Below are 20,816 nucleotides of genomic sequence, written 5' to 3' on the forward strand. Positions count from 1 at the left end.
CAGGCGTCTCCTAATTTCATGACTGCAGTCTCCTTCCGGGGATAATCTTGGAGCCCAAGAAGAGAAAATCTGTCACAGCTTACTTCTTGTCCCTTGATGCTCCAGGACTTATAGGGCAAGACGCCATGATCTGTCTTTATACTGCTCAGTTTAAGCCCAAACGTCTCACTCTCTTCTTGTACGCGCAACAGAAGTCTCTTGAGTTCCACTTCACTTTCTACCATAAAAGTGCTATCATCCGCATATCTAAGGTTGTTGATGCGTTTTCCAGTAATCTTTACTCCAGGTGCAGACTCGTCCAGACCAGCCTACATCATGATGCACTCGGCATATAGGTTAAATAGGCAGAGCGACAGTATGCAGCCTAGTCTCACTGCTTTCTCAATCGGAAAATTAACCAATCAGTAAGAAAACGCCCAGTTCTGACTGTGTCCTCTTGCCCTTCATACAGGTTCCTGAGGAGACAGATGTGGCGATCTGGAACTCCCCTCTCTTGGAGAGCTTGCCACAATCTGCTGCGATCTACGCTGTCAAGCGCTTTCGCATAATCAATAAAGCTGAAGTAGATGGGTTTCTGGAACTCTCTTGCTTTTTCCGCGATCCAGCGAAGGTCGGCAATCTGGTCTCTAGTTCCTCTGCCCTTGCGAAACCCAGCTTGTACGTCCGGAAGCTCGCGATACATATACTGCTGCAGCCTACCTTGGGGGATTTTCAACATCATCTTGCTAGCATGCGAAATAAGCGCGATCGTGCGGTAGTTGGAACAATCTTTGGCCCTGCCTTTCTTTGGAAAGGGGATGCAAACTGACCTTCTTCAATCCTGTGGCCACTGCAGGGTTGTCCAAATTTGCTGACATATTGTATACAGAGCGTTAACAGCGTCGTCATGGTTGAGGTTTTGAAGCAACTCAGCTGGAATACCATCAATTCCGCTACCTTTGTTCTTAGCAAGGCTGGCTAGGGCACATTCAACTTCGCTCATCACAACCGTCTTATGTTGGGTTTGCACAACCGGGTCCTTCTTGTACAGTTCTTCTGTGTATTCCTGTCACCTCTTCTTTATCTCTGAGGCTTCAGTGAGACCCCTGCCGTTTTTGTCCTTTTATCACGCCCAGCTTAGCACAGAAGCTTCCTTTGATATCTTTGATTGTCTTATACCTAGCTCTTTTGTTCCTCAATTTACTGTTGTCCTCAACAGCTTGGCACTGTATGTTCAGGAAGGCATTCTTATGTCTTCTTGCTATTTTTTGAAAATCCGCATTGAGAACCTTGTATCTTTCTCTTTCCCCCATAACGTTTGTCATCCTCCTTTCCTCAGCTATTTGAAAAGCCTCTTCAGATAACCAGTTTGCTTTCTTGCATTTCTTTTGCTTTGGAACTACCTTAGTAGCAATTTCTTTTATTATATCACGAACATCAGTCCGCATCTCTTCAGGCTCTCTGTCTTCTAGATTTTATTCTTGAAATCGATTCCTCACTTCCACAGTATATTCTGATGGAATTTGGTCCATATCATACCCGAAAGGCGTTCTAGTTTTCTGCGTTTTTCTCACTCGAAACCTTAAATTTGGCAACAAGAAGCTGATGAGCGGTGCCACAATCGGCCCCAGGCCTTGTTTTTACTGCTTGTATAGCGCTTCTCCTTCTCTGCCGGCAAAGAATATAATCAAACTGATTCCTGTACAGACCGTCCGGTGAAGTAAATGTGTGCAGGCGCCTCTTGTGCTCTTGAAAATGAGTATTCGCTATGGTCAGGTTATTTTCTTGACAAAACTCTACAAGCCTCTGCCCAGCTTCATTTGCCTCACCGAGACCGAACTTGCCTGTAATTCCGGATATTTCTTCACTCCCCACCTTAGCATTCCAGTCTCCAATGAGAAAAAAGACGTCTGATGAAGGAGTGCGGTCTAAAAGGCATTGCAGGTCAGCATAAAATCTCTCAGCGTCAGATTCTTCAGCAGTAGTGGTTGGTGCATAGACTTCGATAACTTTTCATGTTGAAAGGCTGACCTTGTATTCGAAGTGAAATCATTCGGTCCTTTCTGGAGTTGTACCCTAGCACTGATTCGCCCATTCTTCTGTTTACTATGAGAGCGACCGCATTCCTTCTCCCGGATTCGTGCCCACAATAAAAGACACAATGGTCGCCAGAATTAAATTTTCCCATTCCGGTCCACTTGAGCTCACTGATAGCCAAGATATCAATGTTCAATCTGTTAATTTCACTCTTGACGACATCCAATTTACCTTGCGTCTTAGATCTTACATTCCATGTTGCTATGTGATATATCTCCTTGCAACATCGCACTTTCCGGTCGCTTCCCGACACATCCACAACTCAGCGTCCTTTTGGCTTTAGCCCAGCCGCTTCATTCGTCCTGGAGCTACTAGGAATCGCCCTTTGTTCATCCCCAGTAACAGCCTTCCAACTTGGAAGGCTCATCTTCCTGCGTCATATCAATAATGCTATTCTGAATGACCATATGGTTTTCTTGGCAGGAGATACCATAGTGGGTTGCCATTACCTTCTCCAGTGAATCACATTTTCTCAGAACTCTCGGCCGTGACCTGTCTATCTTGGGCGCCCCTATACTGCAGAGTTCTCGACTTCATCGAGTTCCGCAAGCCCCTCCGCCACGACAAGGCAGTGATCCATGAAGGGGTTCTAAATGCTACAGCCATTTAAATTCCTCACTTTTATTACAACAAGGAGAACCTACTAAGAAAATTGTTAAAGAGTCTGGAATGATTTGAAGCAATTCAGATATACCCTTTTGGTATACTTGAGATGTGTGCTCCTCGTCAATCCCTTATGGTGCAATACACATTCATTGTGGTCAAGTTATCCTGCTATTGTTACAAACCAGCTGAGATTACCTATTCTGCAATATTTGTGCTCCAAAGACCCTTGCCTCTTTGTGACTGCATTCAGTTATATCTGATTTGACGTATTTAGCGTCCTTGGGGGTAATAATGTGCTCTAAACCCCCTATGCACCTGCATCGTTCCATCTACTCTGTCAATGTTGTCAGGAATTCTGTGTCAGACGACGGCTGCTGATCGGTATCACCTTTACATTGCAGTTCCGCACTAGCGGAAAAGTGAGAACATCCCAGGTTGGGACCACTGAGAACCGTCTCAAATGGCTCACACAGGGTGGTGCGCAATTTCTAAGATATTATTACGAAATAGATTAAGAGCTGCCGTTGGCTTCTGGAGGAATCCGAACCAGAGGCCTTCGAAATTCTTGGCCTTTCTTCTATGTGTTCTTCGCTGTTCACTTTTGTGCGTTCTTAGGCATTTATGGCGCATGGGACATTTGATTGAGTCTGTTCACCAGTCTCACCACGTTTGCACAGTTGGACATAGAGCATCCTATCTTATCGCGGCTACCACGTTTAACATGATCAAGCAGAGAGCATGGAAGGTGTGGAAGCGGTTTTAACATATCTATGACATCAATCATGCGAGATTCCATATCTTGAATAAAATAACGAGTGAAAAACGGGAAAAGGTCTCTCTCATTCCTATGATGCATAAAAGCGCGAATTATCCGTGATATAAGTGATATCCTGGCGGATAACGCTTTTAGCATTGGCTATTTTATGGTTCTTTTGTAACTGTATACTTCATATTTCCAGCAATATTTGACAGTGATAAAATATACACTATGCTTTACATAATGTCCCTGGCTTTTCTCTCGCTTCGCATGCATGCTGTGATGAACGCGTCATTTTTCTAAGCTAGACAAAACTTTTGTAAATATTTTTACCAAAGATTTCAAAGAAAATTATAATATTTTTCTTGGAAATGTAGCTTAATGTCTTTGTTGAAGTGTGAGCGCTCGGAATCAACAGCATGGATAAGGGGCACCTAACTTTGAGTACAATGACGCACAAAATATATCTTAGTGCGCAAGCCACGCGTTAGGAACTCAAAAATATTACCGCCTCTCAGATTTTTTTTTTGTCTGCAACATGTGAGCAATTTCGTTTGAACATGCCTTCACTCCCAGCTCAATGGACACCCGAATGCATACACGCGCCTAAGCTTACAGCTCTGGTGCGCATTAGACCTCTCTACAGACAGACCGCTCCGTGTGATGCAGTACCCACTACTGTTAGTAGTACAGCAATCGATTTAAAAGGCTGTGCTGAAGATGTGAGGGTTTGGATAACTGAGAGGTCATGCTCTGCATACAATGCCCTCTAGTATCGTAAAACAGACTCGGGACACTAAACGATTATCCGGATGTTCGCCGACTTAATAATATATTGGTGCCTAAAACTGAACATATTACACGACGCAATGTGGTGTGCACGAAGGTAGCCCACAAAAGTATTTTTATAAATTGTTTTGGCTCAAGCCTATTGTCAAATAGAGATAAAGAAATCTTGGAAGGAGAAAACTGGCCTTTTCTATGGAGCGGCTATCTTTAAGTTTAAGTTCATACCTTTTGTTACGAAGACAGCATCTTCATACCAAAATATTTCGCGAATCTGATGAAATGGTTCTAACTGGGTCAAAATGTTGAACATTGATAAATCCTTCTGCGAAAGAGACTCGAAAGACGGCTAGAGTAGCTCGAACAGAATTACCCTAGGGAAGCTTGAACAGAATTCTGGAAGCCATATAGACAATAACACCACCAGACTGTGAAAAACGTTTTGGAGTTTTTTCGAAACACGGCATTCTGTGAAATACAAACACCTCAAACTCCAATACCAAAGAAAGAAGCAGTATATTTTATTGGTTTAACATAATAACGAAATACAAATAATTTGTTCTTGCCTGTGACATCGCATAAGGCATCACAAGCAGAACTCGCCCCAGGTGAAAATAACACGTTACATCTGGTATTTTTGCCAGTAAGAAATTACCTGTGGGTGAACGCAACTACTCCTCTTTTGAAACAATGTTTGGGTGACGAATGAAGAAATTTGATATTTGTCTTTACGGAAGACACTTTCAAATTGAAACTGACCATCGGCCGCTTGAATATCTGACCGAGGCCAAAATGAACAATAGCAACGTAATGAGATGGAGTTTAGCTTCACATTAGTAAACCTGTCGTGAGCAGTATAGTAAAGGAAGACACAACGTTGAAGCAGACTTCATGGGCAGAGCTGACTAAACGTCTTTAGTTCGGTCTGAGTTATGGTTGTTTATTGATTGGTTTGTTAAAATGTGGTTATACAATGAAGTAAGCTGTGTTCTAGTGTGTTTAGTAAGGACACCTTATAGATAACCGCAGTGGTGTGATAGTGTTACGTATTTAGTAAGGACACCTTATAGATAACCACAGTGGTGTTATAGTGTTACGTATAGGCAACTATGATGAGGTTTGGTTTGTAAGTGGTGCGACTCAGGTGAATCCACGACAACTGCGGTGTTCCGAGTGCTGGGTCCAGAGTTGCCGGAGAAGACGATGTGTTATAACAGTAGGTACACCCCCTGTGGGACTGGAACAGGTGGGTCACCGCCGCTTGCGGCGGGGGTTAGCCATGCCACCGAATTTTTATCTGTTGTAGGTCGTCATTGCACCCGCAACCGCTTCGGTGGGGGACGACGGCTGTTGTTGCGGCGCGCGTCCTTCTCTCTCTCTTTTTTCTTTCTTCTCTATTTTCTCTTCTCTCTAGACGAGGCAGCGGAGATGGCTCCGCTACAGAGCCAGTAGCAGGCCCGTGCATTTTCTTTTCCTTCATCCAACAGCCACAACAACAACAACACAAACAACAACGCCGTCATAGATATCAGCAGTTCTGAACAGAAAACTTAAGAAGGAAGCCTTTGTCATATATATGAGGACAACACGAATAAATAAAGTGCTTGAGAGGAAAAGAGGGCGCGGCAAAAGGGATTGCATGCCAAGGTTGAAGCAGAAAGAAAATGAAGTATTTTGGCGACAAGGCAAGGGGTGATTGATGCGAAGAATCGGCGATCACGACGACAAAAATGACGTGTACGAACGCTGATTACAAAAAAGTGCGGATTGACGCGGGAAAGGGGTGCAACGATAGAAGCGGAGGCTCAGGGAGGTCAAGGAGGCATCGCCTGCGAGAGAGCAAAGCCTACAGCCGCGCCGGTGGTTTCATGTCGTAGCGCTCGGCACCACAGGTTTAATGCGGTTCCTGAGCCTGTCCCGGTGATCTGGGACCACTGGGAGTGGCGCAAACCACTTGCATAGTCAAGGTCGTCCCGTTCAACAGCTCCTGGTGTTAGCCTTTGTTAATATTTTTGTAGCCACTGTTACACTACGCTAGTGGAACCGAGTTTTGCCCTGCCTCACCGAGGCTACGCGCAGGTGGAGAAGTGTGGCTGTTCCTGGCTTTGCGGGGCTCGGACCGATAGGTCAACGCCGCTTGCGGGGGGAAGGGGGGGGGGGGGCTGCCTGCCACCGAATTTTTATCTGCTGTAGGTCGTCATTGCACCCGCCACCGCTTAGGTGGTGGACGACGGCTGTTGCGGCGCGCGTTTTTCTCTCTCTCTCCTGTTTCTTCTCTAGTTTCGCTCTTCTCTCCGCACGAGGCAGCGGAGGTGGCTCAGTTGCAGAGCCAGTAGCAGGCCCGTGCATTTCCACAATAACCGAGAGAGAGAGAGAGAGTAAACTTTAATTGATTTTCTGAATAGTACGGGTAGTTTCCTTAGTCCAGGATACCATTAGCCTGAGCGGTCTCCCGGGTCCTGGTGAGCAGGCTGCGCTGCTCAGAGAGACCCATGTGGGCCAGCTCTGCCTCCCACTCCGCTTGGCTGAGCGCTTGACCTTTATATTTCTCTAATTGCTCTTTGCCGACAGGATAGCCCGAGGGAATACTTTCCGGGTACCTGCGTCAGCTGCCCCAGGGCCTTCAACCCCTCTCACATACGGGGAACCAGTACAATACTTCAAATTAGAAAGCAAGCGATACGCAGAACCGCACAGAGACCTCAGCAGACAAGAGGCAGTAACCTGGAGAAACATAGAGGCTAGGATATTTCCAAACCTAGCAAAGTACCCCAAAATCTGGCTCGAAAAATTCAAAAATAACACATGCACTGCATGCGGTGAAGTCTCGGACATCCTTCACAATAACCGAGGCCACGACTGTGTCTGCGACTTAACGATGGCAACCAACAGCGCCGCTCCACAGATGTTCTGCCGAAGCGCCACATTACTCTGCGCTACGAGTTGGCGCAGCGGTTAAGACGCCGGGCTGGAGTATCGGAGTACTTGTGTTAGAACCCGACCACCGGCGGCTGAGGTTCGAATAAGGCGAAACGGACAGGCGTTCGTGTGCTGTGCAATGTCAGTGCCCCTTAAAGATCCCCAGGTGTTCGAAATTAGTCTGGAGCCCTTCCCTGCAGCCCCTCTTTCTCTCTTTCCGCTTTCATGCCCACCCTCCATCCGTTCTCTTACAGTGTTCAGGGATCCGTGATATCATCCGCATATATACTAAATTTTAATTCTTCGAGCTTTGCCAATTGCAATTGGCAAAGCTCGAAGGATTAAAATTTAGGATATATGCGGATGATATTACGGACCCCTGAACACTGTAAGAGAACGGATGGAGGGTGGGCATGAAAGCGGAAAGAGAGAAAGAAGGGCTGCAGGGAAGGGCTCCAGACTAATTTCGAACACCTGGGGATCTTTAAGGGGCACTGACATTGCACAGCACACGAACGCCTGTCCGTTTCGCCTTATTCGAACCTCAGCCGCCGGTGGTCGGGTTCTAACACAAGTACTCCGACACTGTAGCCCGGCGTCCTAACCGCTGCGCCAACTTGTAGCGCAGAGTAGTGTGGCGCTTCGGCAGTCAACCGGGGAAGTGATTCGTGCGTCGAAAACCTGCTCCAAGCCGCCACCGACATTATAGCCGATTACGCGGCAGAGAGAGGCCTAGCGTGCTCACCGCAGAAATCAGAATTGTTTATATACAATCCGAATCACTTAAGGTGCAAGGCACCGTCGGAGATCATAATTAAAGTTGCGGATAACGAGGTACCAATAGTCGAGCAAATCAGAATGTTGGGCTTGATTCTCCAGTCACACGGACATAATGGCGAGACCATCAAGAAGCTGGAGAATCACGCGATGCAGACCCTGAGCCTAATTAGGCGGGTGGCCAACAGAGGCCGAGGGTTAAAGGAAAAAAATTTGATGAAACTGATACAGGCCTACATCTTCAGCCGAGTGAGCTACGCAACGCCGTATCTAGATTTGAAAGCGGTGGAAAAAAAAATTGAGTCTCTAATGAGAAAATGCATAAAAAGAGCGCTGGGACTGCCCATATGCACATCCACAGAGAGAGTGATGGGTCTAGGGGTACACATCAAATGGGCAGAACTGGCGGAAGCGGTGCGAACATCTCAAATTGAGAGACTTAGCACCACGAAGACAGGAAGAGTCATTTTGACGAAAGTTGGAATAAATCCGGATAGGGGTGCCGCGGTCAAGGTGGAGGTAGCTAGAGAAGTCAGACAAAATTTGGTGATTCCCCCGCTGCCAAAAAACATGCACCCGGAATATAACAGACAGGAGGAAAAAACGAGCTGAAGCATTAGAAATTAGATTCGGCGAAATTGCGGAACACGAGGTGGCCTATGTAGACGCGGCGGGAGGTGGTGGCAGTTCCACGGTGGCAACGGTCGTCAGCGGCCGGGGTAATCCCGTGATAGCTGCCACTTTGCGCGGGCGGAGCATAGAAATAGCCAAGGAAACTGCGATCGCGCTAGCTTGCGTCGGAACGGAAGCGAAGTTTGTCATCAGTGACAGCAAAACTGAAATACAAAATTTTAGCAAGGGCAGGATCTGGCCCTTAGCAGCCAGAATCCTAGGCCAGAAAAAGTTGGATAAGAAAATTCAAATAATTTGGACTCCTGCGCACGAAGCCGTCCCCGGCAACGAGGCGGCCCACAAGCTGGCTCGAGATCTCTACCGCCGAGCCGCTACAGGGCCACTTGATGACCGAGGAAGCGGAGAGCGCTTGCTAAAATATGGGGAGATCACGCAGCACTACAGATTGGATCGTAGACTGGTACCCCACCAGACCCGAAATTAAACAGCAGACAAGCAGTGGCGTGGAGGCGACTGCAAACTTATACATATCCGCACCCGGTTATGGCGAACCACATGTTCCCTGAGGCTAGGAGTGACAAGTGCAATCTTTGTGGGGCGAGAGGGACCCTCGACCACATAATATGGGAATGCCCGTATTCTCCCAGGAGGACGAACAATATAGGCCGTAGAGACACCTGGGAGACCCTGCTGCGCAGCTCGGACCCTGAGCTCCAGCTCCTACTCGTCCAACTGGCTGAAGAGGCTGCTGGGACCCAAGACCTCCCCGCCTGCCTCTGAGGCGGCGGCACCCGCCCCTTGACCTGCGTGTCGGGGGCTGGGTAGATCACCTTATCTGTTGGACATTAAAGTTTAGTCCATCCATCCATCAGGGGTCCGTAGAAAGAAATATAATTATAAATTGGTTTACAGAAAGGAAAGGCACTGCGCCTGCCACTTTGTTTCTTTCACGGCACCTGAACCAAGCTATAAGGAAAGGAATGAAGGTGGGAATGAAAGAGGAAAGGGGGAAAAACAAAGAGGAGGGCTACGAGGTAATTTTTATTGCAAAAGCAACTCTACATCAGGTCTAGAAGCTCGTCGCTGTGTGCCGTGTCTGTGTCCGTAGTACCCAAGCCGACGCAGTGTTTAATAGAATAAAAGAAGAGGAAGAACCAGAAGAAGAAAAAGAAGGAGAAGAACGCTCGGTCAACCGCAGCTAATGCTTTCGCTCCATATTCGTTTCAGCCGCGTCATGCCCTTCTAATTTTATTTTTTATCCCCTGGGCATCTTTAACGTACGTACATCGATATCGCACAATACGTGCATGGACGCTTCTTTCTTTCGCCTCCATCGAAAGGCTGCCGCCGGCTGGCAGATTACATTTTTGTGTAAGACTCATGAGAGTGACGTTGTTTACGATTGGTTCGACTGAGTTCGCCTTGAATCTGCTTTGGGACTCGTCATTTGTATCGGTTGTCGCCGGCGGAGAAGTGTGACCGATGCGTTTAGAATAAGGTTTTTTAGACATTGTACATGGGTAGATGTGATGACAAATGAACAAAACGGAAAACGTACACGGTTAAGAACAGGAGCCACTGCAAATATCATACCTCATGTCAAGAAAATAATTAAAAATTTTGTATTTACGTTCTGGAAGAAATAATTGGCTGCTCGCAACGATTATAAATATATATATATATATATATATATATATATATATATATATATATATATATATATATATATATATATATATATATAAATATATATATATATATATATATATATATATATATATATACATATATATATATATATATAATTTTCAATAGCAATGTAAATGAAAATATACACAGTGTACAATTATTAGAAAAACAAAACAGGTACAAACATATACAACAATCGCACGTACATCGTGTAATACATATGTGTTTTGAGATGTATACAGCTGTGCATTAACATAGATATTTACATTACAAGTATCATGGTGGATTAAAAGCCACCCGGACGGTTCCATCCGACAAGGAAACAAAACGGGAAGACTGTTGGCTAAGGAACTGTCCACCTTTCTGTAGCGAGAGCTACGCTGGACTACCCCTGGAGAATTTCGCGGTAGCAACTTATGCCTTGTGGCAAACTCTTCGAAAAAAAAAAGCCAGTCGTGTGTATGCGCTGTTACCGTGGCAACCGGATATAGAAGCAGGTGCGGCGCGTGCTTCGCCTGCGCCGCGGCCGCAAGCCGGCTTTACCGCCGCACCCGCGTGACATCACGCGGATGAGTCTTTTTGCTCATCCACGTAAGCAACCGACTTGCTGTCCATCGAATCGAAGCGTCTGATTAGTGCTTCTGCTCTCTTCTCCCTCCTCTCTGTGTTAAATATGGGATGCACGTTACGAGGGAGGGGAGGAATGATTAGATTTTCTTGGCAGTCCTGTGGGATACTTGATTTTTCTCGTAGTCCCCTATCTGTCGGCAGGCCTACTATTTCGAGTATAGTTCTACCCGTGATCGTTCGACTTAATCTTTCCAGGTGCGAAACTCTGACAGCCTCCGCTATTTCGTCCCAGCTATTGTGCACTCCCATATTGTGCACTCTGTGGATGTGGTAATTGGTAAGCTCAGGGCCATCTTTATGCACCGTCGAATGAGAGAGTCTAACCTCTTCTTCTCCTCCAACCTGATATTTAAGAACGGCATGGCATAGCTTACGCGACCTATTACGTAAGCTTGGATGAGTTTAAGCAAGCTTCTTTCTTTCAGGCCTTGTCCTTTGAAAGCGATTCTTCTAAATATTCCAATGGCTTGTGTTGCGAATCCCTCTAGCTTTCTGATTGTTCCATTATTATATCCATTTTCCTGAATGAATAGTCCTACGGGGGCGGCGGTCGCCTCGGTGGTCGACGGCCGAGGTGCCCCGGTATCAGCCGCCACCATTAGAAGCCGCAACACTGAGACGGCTGAAAAAGTTGCAATGGCGCTCGCTTGCATCGGAACGCAAGCCAATTTCATAATCAGCGATAGGAGAACGGCTATTTGGAATTTTGGAAAGGGTAGGGTCTCGCCGGAAGCGGCAAGGATTCTGGCCAGCAGATGACTAAACAGGAATATTCGCCTAATTTGGACCCCTGAACACACGTCCGTTCCTGGCAACGAAGCGGCCTGCGAGTTAGCCCGAGCTCTCTACTTCCGGGTAACTGTGGAGCTGCCCGATTGCCGGAACATGGACGAGCGTCTGCAAAATTATACGGAGGTTCTTCAAAATTACAGGTTAAGCACAAGACTGGTGCCACCACCGGATGAAAGTCTAAACAATAGGGAGGCAGTCGCATGGCGGCGTCTGCAAGCTGGGAACTTTGTAAACCCGGTCTGGGCATATTATGTCCAAATGGAAGATAGGAGAAACGATAAATGCAATCACTGTGGGGAGAGAGGGACCCTCGACCATATAATCTGGGAATGTACTAGCTCCCCAGGGGCTAAAACAAATATAAATTGTAGAGAAGCCTGGGAAGCCCTGCTGCGGAGCGAGGTCCCTGCTTCACAGCTACAAGCCATCCGCCCGGCGGAAGAAGCCGCGAAGAGCCAAGACCTCTTTGCCTGCTTCTGATCGCGGAGGTCACTGCTCCCGTCCCTTAGGCCTGCTTGCCGGGGGCGGGAATTGGGGGCCTCCTTATCTGGTGGAAAATAAAGTTATCATCATCATCATTTTTTTGCTCATGCGTAGATGCCATGGTAAGCAGAGAGACAATTGATGTGCCACGCGCTCCGTTGCCGCCTCGCCACACGCCGCTCTATTATCTGAATCGCGCGTCGCATCCGCAGCATTGAGTATAATGCGGAGTTTATATAGGCGGTTGTATCATAAGGTTTGACATGGATGCAGAGGAGAGTCCAGCCATCTCTAAATGGAACATCTTTCAAGCAGACGATTGATGTGGTCGCCACATTTATGCCAGCCTACGGCACGGTTTCAGAGTTGTTTTTGAATTAGGGTGATTTAAACATGAAACACAGCTCTCTTAGTGTATGCAAGAAAAGTTTGACTTATCTCAGCTTCGGACCGTCATGTTGAGTCTACACAATGGGGAACTACTATAGACCTTGACTACCAACGAGACTATTAAGTCAAAATGCTGTATAGACCAAGTTCCGACAAATGTATGCTACTTAACTGATAATCGATGGGCTTTTTTCTCTGTGTAGAAAAATGGATAAAATATGTGTATATTCAATGTCACCTGTTTACAACCATATAGAAACTCCAACGAGCTGAGCCAGGGAAACGTACAGCCTTTGTCAAAGGTGTAGAGCCCTGGTGGCTGTTACTGAGCCGTGCATTGGCGCTGATTTAGAATTTGTGCCGGTCCTTCCCTTTGGAGACTGCAGGACAAAAATCATACAATCGAGAAATTCGGAAGGCGGCAAAGCCATTGCAGAGGAATTGGCTCATAAGCAGACCCCCTGAGCTCTACACCATTGAAAAAGACTGTACCTGTCGCAGTGGCCTAGCTCGGCATAGCCGAAGCATGCACTGCCAATTTTTCCCTCTAAAGGAATTTTAAAACCTCTCGTTTTCCTGCTTTACTGCGTATTCTTCTGTGTGTTGTGTGGTGTGTCGTTTAGGAAGTGCGAAATGAAAGGCTCAGCATGAACTCCTGATTGTAGTTAGGCGGGGTCAGCGTCGTATGTGCGTGAATCGCCTAGTGAAGTCATCTGTCATGACTGGACATGATTTCCGACGAAGTGGAGTTATTAATTTCTAATTTACTCCTGTCATGAACACTGATATGAAATTCGTTATCCAACAGATTTGCTCGTCAGCTGTAAGCCACGTTATTCTCAACGGCGACTCATATAATTTCCGGTATATCTATATCAACTTGTACGTAACATATGTCCAAACATGGCCTCCGCTGGGCCGCCATCGGAAACCCTCATAAGTAGTGTTTTAGTCTTACCCTAAGAAGTAACACAGGAGAAAGCTGTTCAATAATTTCAAGTAACCATAATCATTCCCTTATAACCATTTCCCTTATAACCATTTTCCTTATAACCATTCCCATGGTCAAATTTGAGCCCAAGAATCCCGCAAGCAACTTCACACTTTTATCCATAACCAGGGCTGGTGGTGGCGATGAACTCATTTATTATGCACATAAAAAGTGGACCAGTAAAAGGACAGGTCACGCTGGCTTGGAGAAGGTTAGCGGGGATCCCTTGGGATGTTTCCGCCTCCACCGCGAGTTGGATAAGCCGGCGTTTTTCTGCTGGCTCAAAAGTACGCAGGAGAGACTGCCGCGTCTGTGGAGTGTTTGAGTTTTCTTGCTGTAGTGTCTGCAAGACCACGCCTTGTGTACGAAAGTGGCATGAGTTGAGCAGTGTTTGCACATGGCGGCTATTCGTTGTGGAAAGATCCTGCTGTTTAGAGGGGCTGTGGAAAGCTGACAGCGCGTTGCTTGTAGAGATACGGCCAGCATCGTAGTTGCGGATAGCCTCTAGTCTCTAGTGACGCCTCTAGCCGTTCGATTTCGGCACGACTGAGACGTAGGTAAGGTGCAGAGTAGGTGATGCGGGAGCAGATGAAGGCTTGAATGAGGCGCAGTAGGTTGCACTCTCGCATGCATTGATGCTTGTTGGAGACTCGCTTGAGGAGGCGTTCGATCTGTACCATCGACTCGTTAATGCAAAGGAGCGTGGTGTTGCTGCTGCCATTGGCCTGCAGGTGTAAGCCCAATGTCCTGATATAATCTGTACGAGGAATCAGGTTGGCTTACACATGAGGGTTGATGTCAGGAAGTATCTTTGTAGGACGTCGTCCCGGAGACGAGATGATGACATACTCTGTCTGTCGCCGAACAATTCGAGGCCAACTGTACTGAGATAATCCCCGATCCGTTCAATGGCGATCTGCAGCCTCTACAATCTAGCCGTCATTGCCGCGCGTGATCCAAATAGGGAAGGCATCAGCATAAATGCAGAGATGCAACTGGTGTGTGTCGGTGAGTATTTTGGGCAGGCCTATCAGTGTAACGTTAAAAAGCATCGGCGAAAGCACGGAACCTTGCGGCACGCTACGGTTTCCTGGAAAGATGATGGAAGGATTTACCGTGCCGGCTTTTTGTTGTACTGTTCGGTCAGTGAGGAAATCTCGGATGTACGCATATGTGCGATGTACGAACACCGAGAGCCTGAAGTTGCCGAAGATTCGCTTCACGGAGGGCGTTGCGGAATCCATTGGCAACATCGAGGCCGATGACGACATTCGTTTGCAGTGTGCATCTCATGACTACCTGATGATGGAAAAATAGCATAATTCTCGGGTTGCCAAATGAGGGTGGCAGCCGAACATTGTGTCTGGTGGAAGATGGTTCTCTTCAAGGAACCGCAAGGGTCTGTGTCTGGATAAAGTGTTCCATCATCTTCCCAATGTAGAACGTGAGAGAGATGGGGGGGAGGTTGGCCAAGGTTGCTGGTTTGCCCGGCTTGGTAATGAGGACTAGATTGGCGCATTTACACTCCTGAGGGAATGGTACTGCTGGCCCAACATTCTTGAAGATAGCCGGTAAGAGGTGCACGTCGCACGTCGCCGGCGCACCCGTATGTGGTACGTCTGCTCGTCGAAGGGAGGCGGCGGAGTGAACGCGAAGTATACGCTTCTCGACAGCAAACTTGGTACAACGAAACTTTCTTCGGCCATTTCCTGCCTCGTGCCACATGCGCACGTAAGAGACATGTGTACCATGTGTTTGTGTTGAAAAGTATTTCAAAAGCAAAAGAACAACTGGAAACTATCATAACGAAGTCATTAAAAAACATCCTGCTGGGCAGGAAGACTGTGAGCTCTCTACAACACACAGGCCGTGTCCGAAGACGTGCCGAGCACTGGTTCCAGGCATGCACGCATAGTACAACTCTTAGGGCTTCAGCTGAGTCCAGAAGAAGAAGAAAAAAAACACTACCCCGTTTTTTTATTTTTCGCATGCCGCGCGCTTGATACAACCAAGCGATCGGTCGTGCGCATGCTTGACAGAAACCTAGCGTGCAGTCCTGAAAAAAAAAAAAAACCAAACAAACATGGGAAATGCGCAGCCGAAACTAAAAGCAATGGGTGCGATATGAGGTTGCAAATGACCATAAAGACAACAGTAAGGAGAGACTGTTGTTTCAGTCGGCGTTTATTTTTTTATTCTTACGGGGAACCAGGAACAAATTGGAACACAGCGTAAGCGCTACCCACGGCTGCGGATCCAGACACCCGCATTTTTCGACGGCGCCTCCCAGATGGCGCCACATGTACGGCCAAAGCTGCAGCGCACCAGGCCCATAGAGCACACGTAAAGAAAACGTTCGATCTCCACCGCGGCGGCTGCGTTTCGATGGAGGCAAAACGAAGCGGCGTCCGTGTTCTGTGCGATGTCAGCGCACGTTAAAGTTCCCCAGGTGGCCGAGATTACTCCGTAGCCCTCTACTATGACTTCTCTTTCTCTTTTCACTTTCGCTCCCACCTTCCTTCCTTCCCTTACAGCGTGGGACAGGTGTCCACAGAGCAAGTGTAACAGATACTGCGCCTTTCCCTCTCTGCGAACCAACCAACCTAACGGTAACAGCCCGAAGATAGCCACACTCTTCCGTAAGGCGCATGTAGCCGCTCAAAATAGAATTTTTCTTACTGTTGGATACATTAATGCAACCCATGCAGAATGGGGCTACTCAGGTAACAGTAAAAAGGGAACTAAATTATGATAGCCTGCTCAGACGCTAAGGCATACTACTCGTCGACCATAATAAACCTTCGCGCATTGTTAATAGCGTAACCAGGGATACGTGCCCTGACCTTACCTTTGCCTGAAATATCCCCTATGCGAGAAGGGAAAATCTAATATAAACATAGGAAGCGGTCACTATGTACTATGTACCACATTTCGAGCCACGCATTGCAAAATGCTTCGCCAAGAAGTGAAGCACACGAATTGGGACGCCTTCAGATATATCCGCTCGCACAGGCCAGCGGAAGGCATAGTAGATTTGAGACAATAGGCGGGCCTCTGTTTCAAGACGCAGCAAACACTTCAAAAACTGTGACACTGGAGGGCAGCGGTCCCAGCCCGGACGCTAAGCTAGTGCACATAATTGAAGCACAAAGGAGTATTCATGCTCGATGGTGTAAACCGACAAATTCGGCTAACCGGACTTGAAAAAGAAATCAAGGCGTACTCTTCGGAACTTAGTCGAGAACAGTGGCATCAGACTTACGACAACCTTAATGGGTAACTGGGCAACAAGAACACATGGTTTCTCCTGAGACATTTACTCGATCCTACGAAAACTAAGGCCGAATACCACAAGAACCGACATAGGATATCGCAATCTTTCCAAGGCTCCGACGAAGATCTAATGAACACATTAAAATATCAATACGTTAACACCTCCCAGGATATACCCGCGCCAGATGGGTGCTCAAAATTGGATAACCTAAGATAGATACCATCTTTACCGTAGCAGAGGTCAGAGCTGCCCTTAACCAAATTAACACTACCTCGGCACCGGAGGAAGGTTGCGTCACCAATAAGATGTTGCGCAATTTAGAGGACCAGTCAGTAGAGGCTCTTACAAACCTCTTCAACAGGTACTGGACAAAGGGAAGTGTCCTTTAGGAATAAAAGCACTCTAAAATTATTTTTATACCTAAATCAGGCAAAAGACTCGAGATGGGGAACCACCTCCCACTCTCGCTAACGTCACGTCTCGGGAAGGTAATGGAACACGTTGTCTTAAACAGGCTCCTCATGCACACCCATGCGGAAGGCACGTTTCTCCCGTCCATGATTGGTTTTCGCGCAGGGGTATAGAGAAGCCGACCGGTGGAGGATCATTCAAGCCTTCATGATAAGCAGAATCATGTACGCTTGCCTGTACTATCATCTGCATAGTAGGGATGAAGATGCAATTATTAGCATAATTAGAACTGCATACAAAGCGGCCCTTGACTTGACGATATACGCAAACTCAGATAGATTAGTGCAGTTGGAAATTTTTAACACGCTACTTGAACTAATTGAAGCCCATAAGATAGCCCAAGCGACCCACTTCTCACGCAGCGTTGCGGGACGAGTTAATCTCGACAAGCTCCATAAACACCCTACTGAGGAGGTGTGCGCAACATCCCATTTATCGGCTGACATTACTAGTAGACTAGTTGGTAAACCAACAGCCAAAAACGTGCTGCCAGGCAGACATGATGCCCACAGGAAGACAAGGGCACAGACCCTTGAGAAACAGTACGAGGACGATCCGCAAAAAGTGTACGTGTATGCAGCTCAACACATGAAACACAACCCACTCCAAAGTCGGTCTTCATTCACGCCATAACATTTCATGCTATCTCCATATGCGAGGTAGAAAAAGTAGCTATAGCACTGGCCGTCGCGGATCCCCGCACCAGAACTATTCTAAGCGACTCAAAGAGCACCGTTCAGAATTTCCGGAGACATTCTTTAAGCGCTCTCGCGACGCGAATTCCGTGCATCCGATCTCTCAATCAAAGCATCAATCTCGTATGAGTTCCGGCTCCCGCGGGTAACTTCGGAAACGAAAGGATCGACCGTCTAGCTCGAGGCTTAACCAACCGGGTGACGGCAGATCTATCGGGAACCGACGAACCCGTCGAGGTTACACGCACATACGTGGAGATAACAAACTTTTATCGCCAGCTAAAATGCACGTACCCGCCCGTCACATCTATCTGGACCGGGCTCAAGCCACGACACTCAGACAGCTACAAAGGCTATTTTTAGCCCCTACCAATTACCTTTAATTACAAATGGAGAATAGAACCCTGCATGCCGGCACTGCGGTGACGGGACGCAGGCCACCCAAGACCATATACTATGGAAATGCGCCAGCAATCCCCCTCCAAAAACACTCTGACCAGCTCCCTCAGCGGAGGAATGGGACAAGCTGTTGGCCACGCAAAGAAAAACTAGGCTATTGGCCCTCGTCACGCGAGCTCAAAAGGTCGCCCCCGAATGGAGGTCACCCTGGACTCGCCCCCAGCCAGAAATATTTCCTATCATTTTGTGGCAATAAAAGTTGTTACCTTAAAAAAGACATTGAAATTACACCTTATACTATTAGATTTTGCCCCTTGACAAATTGTTTGTGCCGTATGATCTATTCGTGTTCATGGGCTGTTCAGTCTTTGGATAAGCGGTACGATGAACAGGCATGCCGAGCCTACAAAATCGTCCGTATCCGTGTTTCGGGAGCAGTGTGATTTGGTGAAAAGTCTGTATGCTGCACGCGAAGTACCTCCGAACTGGATGCCGTAGCTGGACGCATGTGTGCACCCCAGAGGTTTGATGTTTTGGTGGTGATGCATTGTCGGCTAGGGATATGGCGGGCTTCTATTAAGAAGCCCGGTAACTTCTGACACGGACAAGTTTAAAAAAGCACGTTTTTTTTTTTTTTTTGTTTTTTTTACAGAAGCCTTTTAATGCAATAAAGACTAAAAAAAAACTGACGTCGTGGATCAGTGGTACAAAGCGCGGGCATGATTGTTCATTTTATGAGGGGCCCAGGTTCGATTCTCAAGAGGCTTATTTTTCTTTTTTTTTATCAAATCTCTAGATAGAAAGTTTAAATGCGAGCAATATACAACTGCTCGTTATTTGTAGCGAAAGCTGCATTAGCGACGAACTTGCGCTTTCGCCCTGGCGGTGCTCCAAGGAGGCACAGAATGACCTTGAGCATTTTCCTAGCAACCGGCGTAGCTGGCAGACGCCGCACGCTCGCCCCGGAGAGCTGCCACCGTCTGGTGTGACGTCACACCGCTTACATCATCGTTGTGCTCGCCTTCGTTTCACTAGTCACTAACCACAACCAATGGCCAACTAGTATATTACCAGTACTAACTAATGATTAATTGTCACTAACTAGTTCTAATTCGTCATTAGCCATGACAATACAGTCATAAGTAACGATCACATGATGACGTCATCAGCGTGACATCTTGATCGTATGTGGTGTCATCATCACGTCACAACCTAGCCGTGTAGTCTGTGCGGCGCCTTTCATTTGCCGCTTACTTGAACGGCGCACCGCAGAGCATATAGAATTATACGCAGCACAGAAGGCATCAGCGGCATCTGAATTTGGTTGACAGAAAATAAAGGGCACAGTATTTTTGTCACAGGTCTCCACGGACACCTTAATAGAGTATAGACACCAATGTTTGGAGCGTCAGAAGCAATACGATTGCTTTCCGTGTTATACAGAGATCCTCTCAAAGCACTTCCAACCTCACACGTTGCCGCGAAGGTATTTTAATTTGATCTTAAAAACAAGCCAGTCAAGTACTCCGTTTATCAAAGCCCATTGACAGCGACATCTTTGTGACGAAAACGTGTACAGAGGTAAACAATATGACGTCATCGAACAACTGTGACGTGAGTAGACAAAGCAAAGAGCAGTGACGACACATGGTCGGACTCGAACAGCGGCGGTGCTGCTGCCGGTTCCGGCCATGCCCCGAGAAAGTTCTACGCTTTGCTCGCTTTGCTCAATGACTTCTTCGTTTGTGTGTTACTGTTACTTCACCGATGTACATATGGAGACCGCCTGCTATACTCAGACCCCAACAGCATGTAAGCCTGTCAAAGTGCAGGGCTTTCGGCAACGGTGCCTCTCGAAGGCGCACCGGGAACGAACTGCGCCGCTCCCCGGCTACCCTAGGCGCCGCTAGCCCTTGGTGGCTTCACATCGAAGCGCCAGCGAACGGCGCTTCGGAAAGGGCTAACCCTGGTATAAACCTCGGACTTTAGCGCCGCTTTACTAGCAAGCGCATCTCGCAAAATATTTTCTTGCTTTGCACAATGCCTTCAGCAGCGGAGCTAGCAGACGTCAGGCGAGTCGCATCCGACAGCAGCTGTAGGAAAAAAGTTCGCTTGTATCGCTATAATTACTTCTACCAAGATCTCAGCATTGGCCGAACAATCCTCCGAATTTAATCATGATTGATAGTCCTTTGTACAAATAGTTATGTAAGCGAATCAAGAGCGATCCGGGATAGCTATATTACCGATAGCGGAGGTTATGATTGAGGCCGCTATGACTTGGGAGCCGATCGCGGCGGCCACAGCTTTACGCACCCAGATGGCATTGACTGCGCCAGATAGCGCCGCATGCTTGGACAGTGGCACGCAGGCCTACCGCGTCGGCACCAATGAGCGCGTGAATAGGCGTGAGCACGGGAGCTTTCGGGAGAGGTTACGGTTTACGGT

Source organism: Amblyomma maculatum, chromosome 3 (genome assembly GCF_055883805.1).
Source record: "Amblyomma maculatum isolate TAMU_Amacu chromosome 3, ASM5588380v1, whole genome shotgun sequence".
NCBI lineage: Eukaryota > Metazoa > Arthropoda > Arachnida > Ixodida > Ixodidae > Amblyomma > Amblyomma maculatum.